At 33.5% G+C, this 23020-nt stretch overlaps 1 long non-coding RNA gene across 1 annotated transcript; it reads left to right on the forward strand.

Annotated features, from left to right (window-relative positions):
* The first annotated feature begins 8106 nt into the window (after window positions 1-8106).
* Window positions 8107-22598, forward strand: LOC129037262 (uncharacterized). The gene is made up of 4 exons (XR_008502767.2): window positions 8107-8403; window positions 10572-11555; window positions 13194-13654; window positions 19917-22598. It is a non-coding gene; the product is annotated as an uncharacterized LOC129037262 (long non-coding RNA).
* The last annotated feature ends 422 nt before the right edge of the window (window positions 22599-23020 follow it).

Here is a 23020-nt window from a genome sequence, read left to right on the forward strand (position 1 = left end):
AAAGGAGCAGGTGAAAGGAGGACAGGAGAAGGTCAGAGAGAGATGCTGTTTTATGAGGCTTGCTCCTGAGGCCTACAGCACATCAACATTATAAGAAAAGAGTGTCTTTTACTTTTATCGTTCTGAAGCTATTCAGGAACCAAGGAAAAAAGGCCAAAAATACTTTAACAAAATACATGCTTATTGTTTTAGTCACTTAGGAAATAATAGGACTATGGGAGTTATGAGCCAAGAACTGTGGATGAAAAGATGTGTATATTTGCAAAATAATATACTGTCCATTAGATTTGATTTGACATCATAGGACAGGAAGAGTTGACAAAACATCATGTATTTAAAGATATAATTACTAGAATCTAAAAATACTGTCAATTAATCTTGAGTTTCACATTGTTACTGGAGTCTTGTTTTAGAGGAAAGTATTCATGACTTTTTCCTCCCTGTCTCATTTTATATTATAAAGTCATTGATGTACTGCAATGTGATTTAAAGTATATGTGCCAAAGTTTTTTTCTGTTCCAAAAAAAGAAACTTTTTAAAAATATTATATTATTGCTAGGCTTAAAATCTTTTTCTCAAAGAAGTTAAAATCTTTTTCTCAAAGAAGTTAAAGTATATGTGCCAAAGTTTTTTTCTGTTCCAAAAAAAGAAACTTTTTAAAAATATTATATTATTGCTAGGCTTAAAAATCTTTTTCTCAAAGAAGTTAAATGTGTAAAATTCAGATACAAATTAAGTTCATTAAAATAGTCATTTATTAATTACTATGCAACTATGTCTCAGAATTCAACAAGAAGTTTAAGAGACTATAAAAATAAAATTAAAATTTCTCATCATTTGATAAAGTGAAAATATTCAATTGTTGGGAAAGTAATTGTGGTTTCAGACTGTGCATTTTAAATCATTATAACTAGGCTGGAACACATCTTTATTAATCAAAATAGGAACCATTACAATCAAAACATTTCTGCCAACAAGAAGTAAATTTGTTGATTCCTGTAGCATAAAAATCTGTGCTTCATAATTGAATGAACTCTTGGAAAGCATTTTCTACATTCTGCTGTTTTGAAAGTGTTTGCCCTGCAAAACATTGTCAATATGTTTGAAAAAGTGGTAGTCGGTTTGCAAGAGGTCAGGTGAATATTGTGGATGGGGCAAAACTTTGTAGCCCAATTTGTTGAGCTTTTGAAGCGTTAGTTTTGCAACCTGTGGTCAAGCATTGTGGTGAAGAATTGGGCTTTTTCTGTTGGCCAATGCTGGTTGCAGGCGGTGCGGTTTTCAGCTCATCTCATCAATTTGCTGAGCATACTTCTCAGATGTAATGGTTCAATCAAAAAGCTGTAGTGGATCAGACCAGCAGCAGACCACCAAACAGTGACCATTATCTTTTCTTGGTGGAAGTTTGGCTTTTGGGAGTGCTTTGGAGCTTCTTCTCACACTGAGCTCGTCTTCAGCAGTTGCTGTAAAAAATCCCTTTTGTCCCACATCACAATCCAATAGAAAAATGGTTCATTGTTTTCGTGTAGAATAAGAGAAGATGACACTTCAAATTGAAGATTTTTTTGTTTTTCGCTCAGCTCATGAGGCACCCACTTACTGAGCTTTTTCACCTTTCACAATTTGCTTCAAATGCCAAACAACTGCAGAATGGTTGACGTTGAGTTCTTCGGCAACTTCTTGTGCAGTTGTAAGAGGATCAGCTTCAATAATTGCTCTCAATTGGTCGTTGTCAACTTCTGATGGCCAACCACTAGCTCTTCATCTTCAAGGCTCTCATCTCATTTGCAAAAGTTCTTGAATCACCACTGACCGTATATTTGTAAGCAGTTCCTGGGCCAAATGCATTGTTGTTGTTGAGAGTTGTCTCCACTGGTTTGTGACCCAGTTTAAACGCGAATAAGAAAGTCGCTTGAATTTGCTTTTTGTCTGACTTCAACTCCATAGTCTAAAATAAACATAAAATAAACAGCAAGTAATAAGTCATTAGCAAAAAAAGAAATGAAGTGAGAAATTCCCCTTAAAATGATGTATAACATATTTATTTAAGAACGTATTCCAATATCAAATGACAAATTTCAACAATGCAAAAACCACAATTACTTTTGTACCAACCTGCAAATAGAAAGAACTTTCCTAAATAAACAACTAATTTTAATGAATAATATATACAGTTAAGTGAAAAAGGCTGGGCATTCACAGAAAAAAAACAAACACACAAGAGATACTATTTGGTTATTACACATAATTCTAAAAAAAGAACAAATCTAGAAATTTTAAAACTTCTGGAAAAAAGAATTAATAAAGACACAAACCATAAATATTTTGATTCTGCAAATGTGTGAGCACTGCACAATTTCACATTGACTTAGAAATAAGAATACTCATAGACATGTAAAAGTCAAGAGCCAAAAGAGTAGTATATATAAATACAAAGTCTCCTAAAAATTATAGTTCTTACATAATTTGCAACTTACATAATGTGTTCATTATTTGTTCTTTCTTCACTAGCCATATATTTTTAACATAAAATTATATAACTATATAAACAGGGGGTGTTTTGATCCCTATGTCTACATTGTACCCCAATGGGTCAGTCTATCAATCTACTGAATAACAATAGACCTCCAATTTTTGTTAATATCTAACTACCAGAAATATCAATCTCTTGAAATTGAAGTGGTTGCAGAGCTTACTTAGTGGGTCGAGATTGAGTATTTTCATTTTTTCTTCCTTTCCTCTTTATTTTCATAAGCCTCCTGATTTCAGTTTTACTGATTTTTTTCCTTACTTTCTCATTGCCTATAGATAAACGAAAATATTTTATTTTTTCTAGGGATAATTTTATTATAGCCAAAGCTCTTTCAGCAGTTTCCTTGCTTAGTTCCAAACCTAATGCCTCTGTCATGTTTCTCTACACTCTTCCTTTTATATTATTGTGCATAAGATTTTGTTTATTTACTTTCACCCCTTGATACCTTTCTATTTGTTATTTTTATTCTTTCAAAATGCCGACTTTACTAAAATGGAAAGAGGTTAAACTGTGTAAATAATAATGTAAGAGTCAAGTCTCGTCATATTCACAATTTGGCAATTAGGCTTGAGGTTCCTCAAACAATTTCTTATGTTAGGAAGAAATTGTTTATAGATACCAGTGTTTTTCAAACTATGCACTCATTGACAATCAAATTGAGTGTCCTTTTCATTAAGATTTAACAAGGGTAATGTTTTTCCTTGCAAGCTAAAGTAAATAATTTCATAAGCCACTTATTTTTCACTTCCATCTCTCCTACTTCTACCTTGACAACTATTTCTCAAAATTCAAGTCTAAATGTATTTCTTTGTTTTGCCCTATAATAATTCTATGAGGTTGAGTTGGGTTTCTAACATTTGGTACATGAGTGTTTTAAAAACATATTGTAACTAAGTGTCTTCTAATACTGCTCTATCAAATTAACATATTCAGAAAGTGTTAAGTGAGACAGTCCACCAAAAATCAAAATTAAAATCAATTTTGATGTCTCCAAACAATGCGAGAGGCACTTGCATCTTCCGAATTTTGTCAAAGCATTTAAATTATGATTGCTTAACATATTCAAATAAGCTATTGAATACTATTTTCCAGATAGATCACATTTTTGGTGTTTTCACTTGTGATATAAATGAATTTGACTCTCCTGTTACTTTGTTGCAAGGACGCTGCAGTGAATGTCTTGAATGCATAGGCAATTTAAGTTGAATCCCTTCTTACAAAAAAAGGAGCTGTGAATGGACAATTCTCAATGTCATTTCAGAGTCACTAGCAATGAAAGGGAACCTATTTAAGGATTTTCTCTGCCTTTCGGTAGTGAAAAAAGCTTTAGGTTGGTTTATACCCACACTATTTTATTTGCAATTTAATTAGAATGAATGTCACTGGAGGCAAATACTACGTGCAGCATTTCTAAATTCATTTATGAAGATGCCTTCTAGATAATGCAGATTCAGTTTCAGGAGTTTAGTTCCTATAGAATTGTAGGTAGGCTAGAGAGAATTACAGTCGCTTCTACTCATTAAAATGTATGCATGAAGTACTTCAAACCAGCTTATTCATCACTCCTGAAATGCTGACAAAATGCTTAAGGGCCTACTTCTTCTGAAGTAAAATGAGAAAATCCCCCATTCTTTAAGGTTCAGGAGAATATTGCGCACGGGTAGATCTATTTTTAAATGACACTTCTTATAATGTGCAGACAAAACCATGGATTAGTTACTGCTGTTCCTCAGCATGTTACTTTGTACACAAACTTGAAGCTATATCAGGGAGAGAAACCCACTGCTAAAAGGTTTTAAGGCATGAGTTAGAATGCTTTTAATATTCACTTTTTCAAACATCATCCTGAAGATTGTATCTCTCACTGAAAATTCTATTCATGTGTGAGGCTACCAATTATTAATGTAAGAGACATTCAAATTTGCAAAATAATTTGTATATGTTTAAATATTTTTATTTAACTTAGTAAAATAATTGATTTAATTATAATGGATGCATATTATATTGAGATTGGATTGTTTGCACAATAATGTACTTTCTTGTAGTAGCATATAATGATATTGTATATAATAGATATAATGAAACCATTTGGTGGCACCATTTTAATAGAATCAGAATTTATCTGAACTTAGGTCTGAATTTTTCAAATTATAATCAGTGGAATAAATTTTAAAAAGATTGAAAAAATAAGACCATTATAAAAATATTTTTAAATATATTTTTATATTTTAAATATCATGTTATGACTATTTGAAGTTAAATAATATTAAATTAATGTACTTATCAGAAAACTTAAATTTTTGAATTAGAATTGAAGCTAGAGTGATTCTAGCACTTCCAAATGTTTCTATATCATTCCACACTAAAGCTTGGATCACCTTTAAATGATAAAAAACGCTTAAGTGCTCTTAGTAAGTGCATATAAAAAACGCTTAAGTGCTCTTAGTAATTTTCAAGCAATATGTACAACATTGCCCAGAATTTGAACTCTTCCAGATTTCGTTTCCAATAAATTTAAATTGCTTTGTGTAGTGAAGAGTAATTTAAAATTATCAAAGTGCTCTAAATTCCACAGTAGAGTACCCATAAACTGTAAAGGCTTTCAATGATTTTAAATCACTTTGCACACGTTAGAGTAATTTCAGCACATCAAATGCTTTGATTTTTAGTTTTCATTGCCTTAATTTGAAAGAATGAAAAAATGCCAAACCAAAATAGCATTTATTATCAGTGAGAGTTGTAACTAACATGATTTTCAAATTGACTCAGACTTTAACATGTGAAACATACCGTTGTTACTAATGAGTCAAAAACAAAAAAAAACTGTAGCCGCCATTATAGCAAATATTTATAATATTAATTAATATTTCTTTGTCAGACAAGATTGAATGTATTATTCTAGTATATATTTACAGTGGACCCATAGTATAGTTTTCTATTTTACACATCCCATGTGAGTGTGAAAGTTGGCTACTTGCAACTTCTCAGAGATATTTACATATAATTTATAAAAATCTGAATTGATTCAAAGTTAAGAAAACAGAATCAGTCAATTACATTGGAAAATGTTCGAAGAATAACCAGTAAAGGCAATAAAAATGCTTCAAAATTTAAAGTAACAAAAAATTTATATTTTGATTCTAAGAAAACACAATAAGATTTGTTGACAATTACTAAAAATATCAGAATATCTCATATATGATTAAGTAAAACTCATTTGATTGATAGTATACCCAATTAAGAGCAATAAAATGCTGGTGTACCAAGGGGGTTGATAAATAACACCACTCTTGTATGCCCAAGTTCTTAATCAAATTAGAAACTGGATAAGAAACTGGTAAAGTTAAACCAGATTCCACACGATTAGTGCTTTCTTGTAGGGAAGGGAGCTTATAATGCTAGATTCCAGAATTGTTCAAGGGTGTTCTGTCTAAACAGATTCTTCCCCAGGAATAAGCTGTTTTACTATGGGCCAGAGGAAGCAGTAGTGCATATGGCCTTTGAGAATCTCTTAGTTCCAAAGAAAAATGAAACAGAGAGTTGTATTCTTTATAAAGAATTTGTCTTCCTCAACTTATCAATTAACTCATCTACATATCATGAATAGAATGAAATTAGGAGTGGATAGATAACAAAGTGTTACAGTAAGGAAGCATCAGTAATAGAGATAGAGCATTCTCTCTTCATGTGAGAGAGTGCATCAATGAGGAGAAATCTATTGTATTAATATTACCACCAAAAAATGTTAAGATAATGTCATTAATTACTTCAACAGATGCTACAAAGCCCAGTATAATATGTAAAGATAAAATTGTATGAAATGTCTCAATTTTTATTAACTTAATCATGAAATTATATGAAATAAAAGCAACTAAGTTGTAAAAAATTGGAAAGCTTGATACAAAATAATTTAAATGACATAATTCTATGTCTTTGAAAAAAATTAAAGTTTAGGAAATCAGTTAAGTATAAGTATTTATACAAAGTTTATAACCTTTCCTTATACCAGCAAAGTACTTGAGAGTAAATAATAGATAACAATCTGTTTCATTATTGCAACAAAATGGAAGGAAGAAAACAATAAATAGAAAGGGTTCTACAAGACAAATGTATGATCAAATGGAACATAATTAAAGAGCTTTATTCTAATTATATATTTATATAAGTGTATAATAGGACAAAAAGACTAAATAAAATCTATATTTGTTTTCTTTATATGAACACTAAATAACAAATATTCTAAACCTGTCTATTAAAATTAATTTATTGTTTGGATAAAATTCTTATTTATAGTAAGTGGAATATCAGAAAACAGACTTAATAAAGTTATTTTAAAGTTAATCTCAAAAAATAAAAACAAAAGCAAAAATATAACCCTGAAATTTTGGTTAATCTTTGGCAGTGAAAGCTCCCCATAGTCCATCCATCCTACTAATTGTAACAATAAACTTCGGATACTTTTTTTTTTTTTTGAGACGGAATCTCACTCTGTCACCCAGGCTGGAGTGCAGTGTCATGATCTCGGCTCACTTCAGCCTCTGCTGCCTGGGTTCAAGCGATTCTCCTGCCTCAGCCTCCTGAGTAGCTAGGATTACAGGTGCTTGCCACCACGCCTGGCTAATTTTTGTAGTTTTTCTAAGTAGAGACGGGGAAATTTGGATACATTTTTAGAGTAAAAAAAGTAAATTAAAAATACCCTAATTGAAAACTCTGAAAATAAACAAGTTAGATTTTTTTAAGAGAAATCAAAATTTGAAAAAGCAACTGTTATTAAAGTGATTTTCATTATTTTTTTTTTCCTTGGGATATTTTTTCCCATTCACAGAGAGGAAAAGCATAGGTGACTACAAGTCTTGCTAGACACTCTGCTGTCAATTTGGCTAAGAAAAAAACAAAAACAAAAACAAAAACAATTAATGGACATTCAGTAAATATTAGCAGAGACAAAGGAATGTTACAAAGGAAGCAAATGGAAATTTTTTAAATGAAAAATAAAATATCTGAAATTAAACATTAAGTTCAATAGCAAAAAAAGAATGATAGTAGGAAAATATGTTGAACATAAAATAGTATGTCCAAAAAGCCAGATCTAACTTATTATTGTCTACAAGGAATCAACTTTGAGTATAAAGAAAACGGTATAAATTAATAGATCAATAGCAATTCCCCAACATAAAGAACATAGAACAATGAATGAGAATAAAGAGATACTTTGAAACAGAAGAATAAGAAAACCTCAAAACGTGAAGGACAATATTAAAAGGTCTAACATATGTGTAATTTCAGTACCCAAAGTTAAAATTGGGGCATACTTCTAAATACCCAAAGACTTTCAAAATCTGCAGTACAGTCAATGACATACATTTACGAACGAAAGAAGCTCAGCAAATTCCAAATAGTGTAAGTGAGACAGCAAAATGCCTAGGCAGATAAAACGGGGTCCCTAGAGAATTTCTGGCCTTCTCCACAAGTGTTTACATTAGATGCTTTTGTGCAGACGAGGGAACCTGCCCAGGGCTTGTCTGGGCATGCCCACAGTGGACTGGAGCCTGACATGCTCACTGGGGCAAGTGGGTGGAGCCATGAGGAATTCATGCCTTGCACAGGGGAGGAGCCTGCCCTCTTGAGCTCTTGTGGTGACCTGGGAATCAATGTGTGAGGTGGTACTTTTTACCAGGAACCCCTCTCGCTTTGCAAATAGTTTTTTGTTTGTTTGTTTTCCTTTTTTCCCAATAGAACCCTGCTGTACTCACCCTTCAATGTGCCCGTGTGTCTAAATATTCCTTGTCGTGTGAAAAGAACCCAGGTATAAGCTGAACTAAGGAGCACAATTCTGCAACGTTTTGGCACCCAAACGCCGGGCTTGAGAAATGGTGAGTAAGATGCAAACAAAAACGCCCCTTTTTTTCCTTTTCCTTTTAAGCCTTTGTGTCCTCGGACTTTTTCTGAGGGTAGGGGAAATTGTACCTCCCTCCCCTCCACTCCTGTCACTTCCAGGGATCTGGAATGTCAGCCTTTTCCTGTTTTTAAGGGATAGACAGGTGAACCAGAGTCTCCCTGCTCTCCTCTTAAGTTCCTCGCCCTGCTGGAGGAACCCATTTCCATAAGAATAAGATTTTCTTCCTGCAGGCATCTTTCCAACTCTGCACTTTAAACTTTTCTGCCTTTCTCTACCCTGCCAGCAGTTAACTTTTAAGTGAGAGTTTTTATTTTTTTTTTCCTTTTAGAAGACATTTTACTAGGCCAGGAATTATAAGGATCACTGTTTATATTCTCTGTAAAGTTTTAATTATTAAAAATGATTCATGAGGTTGATCTTAATCTGTAGCTAATCTAGTGTGCTTTGCATGACTTTCTGTATGGTCAGTAGCAAACTTTGCTGCAGGTCTCCATCTAGTTTTACGTCTTTAAAGTGTGACCTCTAACCTCATGGCAATGTTTTGTTTAGCCTCCACCATTTTACAGTGGCAGCTGGGTTCAATCCTGGCTCAGGGAATAAATTCCTTCTGGTTTGATATCTGGATGACCTTTGCAATTTGTTGATTCTTTTCCCCTCAACAGCCTTGGATTTTTCTTTCCCTGAGCCTTTAGTAAAGTTTGAAAGCCAGAAATATTGGCTGCTTGGTATAACTAAAACCAGATATCAAGGGATTTAAAACAATTTTCTTAAAGAGCACACAGCTTAATTAAAAGTGTATATCCAAGTTATAGGCATATTTAAAAGGCCTTTATTTATTTAATTTTTTCCCCCTTGGATTTCGTTTTGTTGGAAAAAGGGTTTTTTTCCTCAGTTGGCTGAATTCTTTTTCTCCATTTTGTCTTGCCACTCTTGATGCATGCATGGGAGGCTCTAAGATAACTCTGGGGTGCATGGGACTCCTTGAGAAAAACAGAAGGCACCACTGACCCCATTTTGGGAAGAAATCTGTTTTCCTCATGGAACCCCAGGAATTAAAAGCAGATAGATCCCTCTCAAAATCTGTTTTTGCCTCCCAATTATGCCTGTTTATTACGCCCTAGAAGCAGCATGTTTTCCTAGCCCTGTCTCTTAAAGGGATCTGCCTGAAGGACAATAATCCTATTAGGAGACTGGCAAATGAAAAACCTTGTGGCTGCTGAGTTTTCTTCTGCCTGGCTGTGTAGTTATATACGTATTGTATTTGTGATGTTTATAAAAACAGCTCTAATTAATTGGCCTAAAGAAAAATAAGCACTTGGATCAAATATTTTTTAATGGAGAGATAAAAGCTGTGGTAGCTTTTAGTTCTCATGACTTTAATCTTTGAGAAATAAAAACACCTTAAAGATTATTTGGTGAAATGCAGATGCCATCAAAATTTAAATAGGTGGACTAAATTATTCAAGTCAGTTACTAGCTTTGCTAAATGTTTTAAGGCTATAAAATGCTTTTTGAGAATGATTCAATTTGCTGGCTTCACAACTGGTAAGGCCTGGGGACATATGTTACTAACCATGCCCTTAGTTGTGCTGGAAGGAGTCAAACCTTGGCTGCACCTAGCACATAATTAAAACAACTTAGCAGGTTTTACTTTAAAGGTAAAAATTGCTAGGAGTTACCATTATAACATGTAATTGAGACTACTAAAAATATATTTACATTTGAGTTATGTGAGAACAGTAAAATATGTTTTTAGTAAAAAATTATAAGAAGGCATAGAAATGTAAAATTTTGCCCAAGGTTAAAAGATTGTTTTGACTTAAATAAGATAACAGTAAAAGTTCAAACAAGTTGTGGAAGGATTGTAAAAATTAACCTTGCAAAGGAAATCCCATGTGTAAACATATTGACTAAATTCAAAGGATATTATATGGTTTTTCTGTAAATTCAGCATTGAAATAAAAGCACAACAAGGTACTCTTAAAGCAGTAAGCTACTCTTCAGCAAAATTTTTAAAGTGTTATAACAGATTTTTGCTTTTAAAATTTCTGAGTCATCATTTTAGCAAAGTAAATAATTTATGGTAATCTGGAATCCTGTTTCATAACATCAAGTATTTTAAATCCCTAACATACTTAACAGGCTTACCAAAATCAAACTTCAGTTTCAAAATTGTCTTTCTTGATACCAGACCTTTGGATGCTACAGAGGACACCTGCAACATCAAAAAAAGAGGTAAGCAGGATTATCTGATATATTTTAGGTACATGGGAATGACAAAATGGTGTTCAATCTTTTATAGGTTGTATTTTTGTGAATAATACTAATATACGTTCCAAACTTTTATGGGATTTATACAATTCTAATGTTTGAGCATATACTGTCAATCATAATTATAGCTATTATGTTAAGTTATTGTAAACCATGGAGATAACCAAATTTATTTGCCAATCATGTTTCTGACTGCAACTACCCTGGACATTTTGTTACTCACAAACCATTGTTGTCTTGTTTTGATCCTATCCTCTTCACATGATGTTTATAATCAGCTATGGAACTTTGACAGGTGTTCTCAAATGCAGGTTTCTGATAACTTTGGAGATTGTGACATTGGAATAAAGGAAAAACATACAGGACTCATGAAAATTGAAATGTTCATGGATAGCAAACAAAACAAGAGTTAACTGAATGGACTGAACTAATAGAAAACTGAAGTAATCTTTTTAAATTTTGCTTGGAATATTGCTGATCATTGTTTTGTTTTTCAGAGTCCAGGAAACTTATTTAGAACTATTTATGACCTTTAATAATTGAGTAAGGTGTACTCCTGTGAAAAATTTTGGAGCATATATGTCTCTCTCTGCCTGGCTTCTCCAGAATTTGGAAACTAATATTGAGTATTCTTAACTTATGGCAGTATAGTCATTTGCATGAGTGCAATAAGAATCCTTTTTCTTTTGCAATAGAATGAAATTGGAGAAACTGGTTGTTTTACCAGGCTTTGATGGAAATGTGTGCTTCCCTTCAAGGAGTCAATCTCAACTTGCAAGGCTGATGGGAACCCCTTTGGAAAACTGGCCTCAAACGTTTGTCTACACAGTCCACATACAGGGTTCTTAACCTGCGGTGAGTAAAGAATGTCACTTTCCAACAGGCCCAGACACTGTATGCTCTTGGGACCTCAAGAAGAGAGTTTACCCAACTCACAGGTGTATGAGCCAGCTAGGGCTGGGCTCAGCTTTAAATGGTCTTATCTAAGATTCTTTGTGAAACAGATTTTCATGAAAGCCAATCTAAAGGGCCTAGGTAGAAATAATTGTTTTTGCTGTACTTTATGCAAATAATTAAGCCAAGTATAAGACTAAAGTCTATATTGCAAGCAACACAGCCCTATTATGATTTGTTTTTAACAGAAATGAGGACAAGACAGAGATAAATTATGTTTCAAAACTTATCACCATTAGTTTCTAGACTTATTATTTGTTTTTAAGTTTTTGCCTACATTTTAGACTAACCCTGCTTGTTCCTGTGAGCCAACCAACAATCTCTGGCTGCAGCTCAGAAAGGACAAAAGGGGATGGGTAATGTAAAAATCTGGATCAGTATTTTAGTTCTGAACAACTATCCTGCAAATCCTGCCAGCTGATGGGAATAAATAGGATGCCCATCATCCAGAGATTTCCTTTTTGGGAAAGTAAAACCAAGGGAGCTAACCAAAGCAAAACCCCATGCACCCAAATCTTAGCAAGCATAACTATAGTCACCAGTTATCTGAGTGTGTCACAAGACATCCTTTTCTTTCCTTTGTTGGAGAACTCAATTCCACAGCTTCACTTTAGCATTATGGCTTATGATAAGGAGTCTATGCAACTTCCATGCTGAGACATATTTTTGGTCCCAAAGTCAATTCCAAGCTTTGTGTCAAAGGCCTAAGAAAACTGGATCTTAGGGATCCAGAAGACAGACAATAATGAAAGTCAAAAGGCACAGCACAGTTGAGCATGACTGATTCCTGCTGATTAAGCCAAGCTTCCTCTTTCATGGATAAAGGTCATGCTAGTATCCATGGCATAAATGAGATCTAGAGAATTCAAAGGCTATTGACAGCAGGGGAGATAGGGAGTAAATAAGAAAGAGCAGCTATTCCCATTCCCTAGGTCCCCTGTTAACATGGATGAAAGTCACTTTGACACCCATGGGTGGCACCCTGTCACAGTTGCTGGGACTCAGCAATACAAGAACAGAGGAAAGAAAGAGGAACAACTCACTTTCTCTCCCTTACACACCCTGGGTATTTGCTAGAAAAAGTAAGGAACCAGGCACACATGCTCCCCTATTTCTAGATGAGTAGCTATTCATCTTTAGTCTGCACCCTTTTAGAACACATCATGAATCCCTGGGACTCTTCTGAAGAAAATGCCTTCTTTTTTCCTTTTCCTTCCTCTGTCCTCTATTCACTGGTAGGTAGGTAATGGTGTCCTGTACCATAGAACACTTCCCTTAGATGCATCCTTCAAATTGGGAGGAGTTAATTTCTCAAACCATAGACTAATTGGCTTAGGATTAGGTTCAGGGGAAGGGAATGCAGAAACCTGACATGCCAGCTAAAGGGTAAAAGGTTTTTTTTCCCCATTGGGCTTTTGGACTCTCTCTCCCTGTGCAAACTGATAAAAGGCCTCTGGATTTTCAAGTTGTCCTTACCCACTCCTTGTTTTGTTTTGATACACATTTTCTAATAACCTGTTTGTGTCTTCTCACTTTTAGGCCATCGAACTCCAAACGATCTGCACCTGGAGCCTTGGATGATGGCCTTTTTTACTGGGAACCCTGAAATAGGCCTCTGAGGGAAATCTGACTGCCATTTTCCCAAAACAGCTTCCCTGTCAGTAGGAAGCAATTAGGATTGGTTTTCATCCTTATCTTTATCCTTATTCAAATGGCAGTTAGAGGTACTTCTTTAGAGGGGGGAATGAGACAGCCAAATGCCTAGGCAGATAAAAAGGTGTCCCCGGAGAATTTCCGACCTGTCACACAAGTATTTACATCAGATGCTTTTATGTAGATGAGGGAGACTTCCCAGGGCTTGTCTGGGTATGCCCACAGTGGACTGGAGCCCAGCATGCACACTGGAGGAAGTGGGTGGAGCCACGCGGAAGTCATGCCTTATGCAGGGGAGGAACCTGCTCTCTTCAGCTCCTGTGGTAACGTGGGAATCGATCTGTGAGGTGAGGACCTGTTAGCAGGAACCTGTCTCGCTTTGCTGAAAGTTTTATTTTTCTTTTTGCCCTATAAAACCCTGTTCTACTCACCCTTCAATGTGTCTGCATTCCTAAATTTTCCTGGACATGTGACAAGAACCTAGGTTTTAGCTGAACTAAGGAGCAAGATTCTGCAACATAAGGTCTAAGAAAACTATGCCTATATCTATTAAATCAAATTGTTAAAAAAAGCAAATATAAAGAAAAAGTCTTCACATCACTAGAGAAAAATGAAACATTATACGTAAAGAAGTAATAATTTGAATGGATTGTCAGAAACCATGACTAGAAGACAGTGGAGCAACATTTTCAAATTTCATAGAGAGAGAAAAGAAAAAAAGAAAAGAAGAAAAAAAAAGAAGACATAATAAAACACCTGTCGGTTTAGTATTCTATACCCATTGAACATAACCTTCAATAGGATGTGAAGTAGACATATTCAGGTGAATAAAAAAAATCAAGAGAATAATAGTTATGTTCTACATGAAATTATAAAGGAAATTTCTCAGACTAGGTGGAAATTATACTAGTGAGAAACAGATTCGAGGGACTAAAGGAAGAGATGTTAGACTGACAAAGTCAATTTTTAAAAGGCAGATCTAACTTCTTATTGCCTACAATGAATCCACTTTGAATATACAAAAATAGGTAATAATTAAATTGCTAGAAAATCATTTCAAATAAATAATGAGCACATGTAGCTTGGAGAAGATATATTAACATAAAAAGGACTTCAATAAAAAGAGTATTATGCAAAATGATAGAAAAATTTATCAGAAAAACAATATCAATTATAATGTATATACCTAATAAGAGAGCATCAAAATATTTGAAGCAAATCTGACAGAATTAAAAAGAAGAATGGATAAATTCACAATTATAGAAAAAGATTATACACCAGTTTCTTAGTAATTGGTGCAACCACTGGGGAAATGAAACAAAAATAAAGACATAGATCCAAATAACACTTTGTGCTAATCGATATTTCTAGAAAACTGCAGTCAACATTGTTTTCCAGTGTTCATGTATATTCACCATGGTAGACCCTTTACTGTACATAAACCTCATGTTGATAAGTTTAAACAGATTAACAATTTATAGAGTGTATTATCCAGTTACAATAAAACCTAATTAGAAATTAGTGACTGTACTCTAGGAAAGCGAAGCTCTTTTAAATCATCCATTAGTCAAAGAGGAAATCTCTAAAATGTAAATTCTATGAAAAGGGAGTTTAGTTTTACACACTGTTTTGTTCCCAGCATCTAGAAGAGTGACTGGCAATTAATAAATGGTTAACAATTATTATTATAGGAAATGCCCCAGGGGACAGAGAAAGAAATGATAAGGAAATATGCCACGATTTTTCATGACAAATAAATGATAAACAGGTTTTTCATGAAAGATGTAACAGGACCAGCATGGGGCAGGATGGCAATACACATTGGTCTACTAGGAAACACACAGATTAATGGCTAAAAACACACACCTACAAAAGACAATACTTAGAGTTTACAATCAAGACTCTATTACGAACTCTATAAACTAGAGCAATATTCTAAAAGTATTGATTCTTTAGTTTCCTAATAGAAAAAACTTAAGAAATAATAAAGCAAAGTTTTTTTGTTGTAGTTTTTTTTGCCAAGCTTAATTGAAGTGATTTGTGTTAAAGTGCTCAGTACAGTAACTGGTTCAAAACAAAGAAATCAATGAGTAATACTATTATCACAGTTATATGCTGTTAATGCCAGAAAGACTAAGCATCTGATTCCTAACATCAAGATTTGTAAGACTGTGAACTTTGTAACCTCACTTAATCTCTTAGATATGTATTTCTTTTAAGGAAAACATGGGAGAAAAGAGGATTTGTGTGCTGTGGAGCCATTTAGAAATCATTTCTTGGGGGAAAATGGCTAATATTAATATTAGTATTATTGTGATTAAATGAATTAGGAGGTTATACAAAGAAAAGTAGGTCAATTTAGAGAATAAATGTAAACTACAAATACAATAACTCATTTTGTCAAACTATTTTGGTGTTATGGATTTTTACACAGTGAACAAAACACACTTGATTTTCTTTAGAAGATGATATACTATTATTAAGAAATGAGTATATAGACGCTTAGCTCTGTTTTTGAAATGACTCTCAAGGTCTTACAAATTGAAAAAGCAAAACCCAAGACTAAAAAAATTAACTTGCAAAAGTCAGTATTATCTGCAGGAATAAACAAAAAAAAGACTCAAATCTCTGAATATTTAATGTGTGAGTTTATGAGTTTTTTTTTGTTTTGTTTTGTTTTGATTTTTTTGAGATGGAGTCTCACTCTGTCACCCAGGCTGGAGTGCAGTGGCGTGATCTCGGCTCACTGCAACCTCTGCCTCCCGGGTTCAAGCGATTCTCCTGCCTCAGCTTCCCGAGTAGCTGGGACTACAGGCACTCACCACCATGCACGGCTAATTTTTGTATATTTAGTAGAGACAGGGTTTCACCATATTGGCCAGGCTGGTCTCGAACTACTGACCTTGTGGTCCACCCACCTTGGCCTCCCAAAGTGCTGGGATTACAGTTGTGAGCCACCGTGCCAGGCCAAGTTTTTTAATATGTTGTTCTTTTTGTTACTTTCCTTTGTCTCTGCTTCCCCTCTCTGAATTAAAGTCAATGCCTTGATTTGTCAAATATGTGGTGAGTACCCACTATGTATAAATCTTTGCATCATTTGCCACAAAAAAGGCTGATATCAGTTATATAAAGCCTTAGAATGTGCTAGACAAAAGAGTGACAGATAAATACAACAGAATAGAATATATCTAATATTGCTTTAAAGTTATCATTTGTAATTTTAATTCAACCTGTAGCAGTCTGGTTAGTTTTAAGTATTTATTGAAATTCTATGGACTGTATTTGTAAACTGAGGATTAAAACAAATAGCCTGCAGATTTTCTGTATGGACTTATTAGAAAGGTATATATAAAGTGCCTGCCTGATATAAAGTAAGTCACTTCATATATAGTAGTTACTGTTACTATATTTGGGGAAAACCATGAAAGTTTTATGAAAAAAGTATCCTTTGAGCTTTTACAAACCAGCTTAGTAGGTAGAGTCTGAAAGTTAAATGTGTGTGTGTGTACGTGTGTGTGCCATGGCCCACTTGGACAATCTGTTCAGTTCTACAAACTACCCATCAAAATATGTGTTTAAATGCATAGATTACATAGAAATACATAGTATTACAATAAACATGAAATATATTGAGAATTATTACAGTATTTTATAAATTGTAACATATATATGGTTCTCATAACAATAAATAAGAAAGCATTTAAATCTAGGCAAGTTAAATTTTATGTTTCAAGAAGGATTAGTGTAACGAATATTAAACTCAAGGCTGGTTGTTAACTGCCTTTTACTTATTGATCAGCAAATGATTGTGAATGGGCAATGATGGAAAGTAACTTCTTGTCTGGGTCAGAAGTGGAGAACTCTGAATTTGAGTGTTTTGTGGCCTAATGACTATTGCCAGGCCCAATATAGCTCAATAGATGGCGAGTTTTATGGCATAGCCATCTGTAGAGAGGAAGATGGTAATCACTAATGTTTTGTTGATCAAAATAATTATTATGATTTTGCAGTAAAGATAACTATAAATGGCATTTTGAGGTATCTGCAAAAGATATATCAAATGAAAATAATCTGAAATTTCAAAGATGTGTTGTTTCCATGCCAGATGTCAAAATCCCTGAATTTCACACACAGATTCCATGAAGTCCAAGTTAAGAACCCATGATCTGCCTCTTTGACAAAATACCTTCCGCAGGAATAGTGAAAGCCCTGACATTTCTGTGTGCATAAAAACTGGAAAACTTTAAAAGTAATAAATCACTAAGTCTTTATAAAAATCAATGAGTTAGGTGTGTATTAGCTTATATCGCAGATGAGGAAACTGTGACATGGAATGGATAAATAATTTGCTAAAGTCACATAGATTGTTATTAGGAAACTGGAAATTGAACAACAGCTGTATTGCTCCATGGTCAGTGGTTAATGCTTCAATAACTATACTAAAAGGCTTATTTAAAAGGCTTTTTCACAGATGCATTTATTCTCTTCTACATAATTAGTAATGAAATTTTAGTTATGTCTGTAGCAAAAAGAACCAAGTTTAGGTTGTTGTACAAAATGGCAAATGCATGGAGGGTCAGTTATACCACAAAAAGTTTTATGAATACTCTAACTCACCTACTAATGGCAACAGTGAGAGAATGTGGAGGTCATCCTGAAGAGACATCATCACCCAGGCCTATCAAAGTAACCACTCCTATGTTACTTTCTCATTTTTAATTTAGCATTTTTCATATGCTGCCATATATATGCCATTTTTCACTCTATATGATTTGGGAAGATTTTCTTTAAACAATAAAACAAAATTATTGACCACACCCTCAATACTAGGTGATCATATATTTTAGGCTAAATCATTTATCCTTATATAAAAGGAATAATGTTATCCCTGAAAATATAGAAGACTAATTGGTATATACGTGTTTGTGTATATATATATATGATTAAATCAATACATATATTCAACCTGAGAATGACTTTTTGATACCACAATACCCTTGAGTATCAGGTTTTTGAAAGGATCTCAGACTTCTAGAAGTCCAGTCTGAAAATGTAATCTTTGGAAACACAGGTATCAACAGGTTTTCAAAATATTTGAGTGTAAAACAGAATTATTTACTAATAAGTTATTAATATTTATATAAAGCACATAGCCATTTGGGATATTAAATTTTTTATGTTATCTTTTGTGGAGTCTTTCATGTCTAGCACATTGTCATTTTAAAAGACACTAAATAAATCTAAAAATAGTAACTATAATAACTGGTCATCAGAAGCTCTAGGCTTTCAGATGTTAAAAATTATGACTTAGTCACCTTCATGGAAGCATTTAATTGAGCAAGAAACTCAATGTGAAATTCATATGTCGCTACCAAAAACTGTCATAAATCAATGTGCTTCATTACATTACTGCCATAAATAAGTGGCTTAGGTGGAAAAAATATGTTTTGTGATATTATTCAGTAACCCATTTTAACATTTGAATCTTTAAAAAAATCAAATCCAGTTGGTCATGTAGATCTCATAGATTGCAGGTCTTTTCCATTGTAGACGGACTGCAATTTGGAAATGTGGATTTGTCAACCAGGAAATGTATGAGATATGAAGATGCTGTCTGAGATAGTTGGTCCTTCAGAAATCTAATAGAGCAACAGTCTAGATATACTGAGGAATGATAGCTATACGTTAATAAATTCCATATTTGTTCTCATAGGCTCAGTGTGATTCAGCATAGGAAACTCATAAAACATTGCTATGGCCTTTAGAAGACTGAAATGCAAGTCTCCTTGAGCAACAGGTTACTGGAGACATCTCAGACTCTTACAAGTCCTGTCCAATAGTGTAACACATTTATGTATATCCTATATCCAATAATGTAACTAAACTTAAACTACCCGATAACTAAAATTATTTGGTAAAGCTCCTATATTTCATCCACCCTAAGATAAAATAATGCTGGTTAAATTTGCATTTTAAAGAATAGTTTGGTTATTGGCTAAATTTTAATGAGCCATGATCTTAGTTTAGTAAATTTTTAACATAAAATTATGCTAAACAAGATATGATATGTAAACAAAAAGACTTTAATTTCTTAGGCTTCTTTTTATGGTGCACTTTGCCATTTAACAATTAAATTTTTATGCTATAAATTCAGTAAGGTCATACATACGTAAAACTTTCTATAATAGTCTCAGGATTTTGAGATGGCTTGAGGGTCAGATATAAGGAAATTTTACATAGGTTAGACTGTGATTAGTAGACTGGATTTTTTTTTTTTTTTGAGATGGAGTTTTGCTGTTGTTGCCCAGGCTGGAGGGCAATGGCATTATCTCGGCTCACTGCAACATCCGCCTCCCAGGTTCAAGCAATTCTCCTGCTTCAGCCTCCAGAGTAGCTGGGATTACAATAGATTGGATTTTATCAAGGAATGTATTTCTTCTAGAAAATAGATACACTTTCAAAGATACATTAATGTACATGAGAGCTTGTCTGTGTGCACAGTAGAAAGCCAAAAATAAAGAGGTTATCATCTAATGGCACAAAGTTTTCATATTTCATAAGCTTGCATTTTCTTTTCTTATTAAACACCATCTCACCTTTCTTTTTCAGGAAACACTTTCTGAAAATGTCAGAACTCTTGAAAACATGGATGAGGAAAAGCATAAGGACTGCTTTATGCTTGTCTTATGAATTTTAAAATATGTAATTTAAAGATACTTTAAAGTGATATTTGTGCCCTTGTTAACTGATTCAAAGTAGACTGCTAAGGACAGTAAGTAATAAGAGTCTACAAATATCAATAAATTATGAGAAAAAACGGTCTAATGGTACTTAAAATTGCATTGTGATTTATTAAATAACATATTGAACAGCTCCACCTGTAACATTAAGATTCCATTTGAGCATATAGAAAATATATTTATCGCAACCTGAAGTGATTTGGAAAGTATGCTGGGAAGAAAATATATTTACATATTAGTCTCAGAGGGTAGGTATCCTGTAGCCAGATGGAATAAGAAGAGAGGGAAGGGAGATTTTGGTCAAAGGGGGAGCATAAGCTGAGGAATAAAGCCACAAACAAGGATTAAATTAGGTAAAGTGCAATTGGCTGAATATTGCATAAGCATACATATGGGAAGAAGTGGAAAAAGGAGTGACAATATGAAGCTAAAGGGTTTGAAGTGTTCAAGATAATACTAGGCTTCCTAGCCTATTCCGAGAAATCTTATTTTAGAGTGCAATAGATAAGAACTTTAAGGATGAAGGTAGGAGACATGCATTCTAGTCTATGTTTTGGTTAATGGACTGAAAGTGAAAGGACTGAAATTGGGGGATGGAATAAAAATGTGATAGAATTGAAAATAGAAAAATCAATTAGCCTAATGTCATTGATGCTTAGAGAAAATATGGAAAATAGTAAATTAGTGATATACATCTTTTCTAATTCACCAGGGTGAGTGAACAAAGGAAATCAGATTTAAAAGTATTTATGACATATATGCAATAAGGTTTCTCAGTCAGACATAGTAAATTGAGAGAAGGGAAGATTTAGAGGATTGTAAAATGTCTTGCTTGTAGACTAATAGGATATCAGTAAGCAATATGAGCAATAATTTGAAATCGTTTTTGTAAAGTATCATGAAGGTAAACCTTGTTTAGAACAAATTAGATTTGAAGTACTTGTGACAAATGCAGTTAACAATGCCTTTATGAAGCTGGAGAATTGTTGCTTAGCAGAAAAGCTTGTGCTGGACAAATAGATGTCCAAATTGAATAGATGTTTTCTTAAGCTGAACTAATTGAGACAAATATCCTTATTAAATCAAAAAATTAAAAATTGAAATAACCTATGATAGGGTAAATAATTTTATTAATATACACAAGAAATATGTGATGTATATGTATGTACATATGTATACATAGTAATAATACATAGTGCTATATTTAAATGATATTTTACATAGTGCTTTTTCAAATGATTTTTCAATTATTGTTGTTGGTCTGTGTTATTTTAATCATCAAAGCTGATTGATTTCTGTTCTTGTGTTTTGTTTTTTTTTTTGTTTTTTTGAGGTGGACTCTCACTCTGTCACCCATGGTGGAGTACAGTAGTGCGGTCTTAGCTCACTACAAACGCCACCTCCCGGATTCAAGTAATTCTTGTGTCTCAGCCTCTCGAGTAGCTTGGATTGCAGGCATGCACCACCATGAGCTGCAAAATTTTTTGTATTTTTTGTAGAGACGGGTTTTGCCATGTTGGCCAAGCTGGTCTCAAACTCCTGACCTCAAGTGATCCGCCCTGGCTTCCCAAGCCCAGCTGATTCCTGTTTAAATAAAAACTTACAAAGATCTTCCCACAAGCACTTTATCTTACAATTTACTGAACAATAGAGGCAGTGAAGATGTTTTTCAGAAAGCAATTGTGATCCTGACATTTTCTTCTTATAATCCTGTGCTTTCCTCATGTTTTTTCATATTAAAAGTAATAGTTCTTGTGATGGCACCTAGGATTTGTAACAACCTGTACCCTCATACCTTCTTTATATCACTTCTCCAAATGCAAAGTATACTCCCTCAGTGTCATTACATTATTTGATTTTTGCCCTGTTCCCTCACCTTTCCATGTGTTTGTTTGCCTATGCCCATCTCCTAGTCACATTTTATCTAGTTAATGCCAACTTGACTTTCAATGCTGTTCAAGATTTACCTCAATCTCAGTGTTTTCTCTTTATAGTCCATGCATGCTTGTCTTGGTTGCCAATCCTCTTGGCTGCCAAAGAATCCCAAATTATCTCTTTCAAAAATACAAGAAATGAAGGAGGACAGGAAGGAAGGCGGTCAGGAAAGAACAAAGAAAGGAGGGGAGAGAAAAAAAGACAGAAAGAAAGAGAATTAAAGTTAAGGAGGAAGAATTTCACACTGAATTAAAATTGGTAATATTCAGGGATGATTTTATAGTAGGCATACAGTGGTAAATATTAGTTAAATTATTGAATTATTCCAAAAGATGATTTGTAAAAATTACCCTGAAGCATTTTAGGAATGTTACATTGAAGTAGGTATGCAATTTCAAAAGAAACTGGACTGCAAAAATAGCCATTGTGTGTACCTGTGGACCAGAATATTATATTTTGCTTAAGTTTGAAGTGTTAAAGTGCCCAACTTGCTCTTATTTTAACCTAGCAAATTTTCAGCAGAACTTAAGATTATATAGTATTTGATTTTTTCATTTCTCACAACAGTTGGAATTCTATTTTATTGAAAATTATACAATAAAATGTTAAAAAATCTTTGTTCCTGCAGTTACGTAATCTTATGCCAAAGTCGATAAATTATTAAACTAAAATCAAACCCACTAAGCATAACAATTTGAGAAAATGATTATTAAAACATATACCGTTTAGAAGGGCAATGCCTTTTTAGTATTATAGTGAAGAAAAATAACCCTATCAATTATTTAATACACCAAGAATATAAGGATGTAAAATCTTTTCCTCTCATATATCACATTGTCTGATGTATTTAGCTGTGATGACATTCCAGAAAACATCACTTTTTAAAATTTCTAAGATTTTATTATGTTGCTAGCAAATTAACTTTTTTCAAGTACTGTAATAAAATCCCTAAATGGGCTTTATAAGAACTATTTTTAATGTGATATTAATCATGTTTTATTTATCATCCATACATAGATGGTAACTTATCTTGTATTC

This window comes from Pongo pygmaeus, chromosome 4, assembly GCF_028885625.2.
Source record: "Pongo pygmaeus isolate AG05252 chromosome 4, NHGRI_mPonPyg2-v2.0_pri, whole genome shotgun sequence".
NCBI classification, from domain to species: Eukaryota; Metazoa; Chordata; class Mammalia; order Primates; family Hominidae; genus Pongo; species Pongo pygmaeus.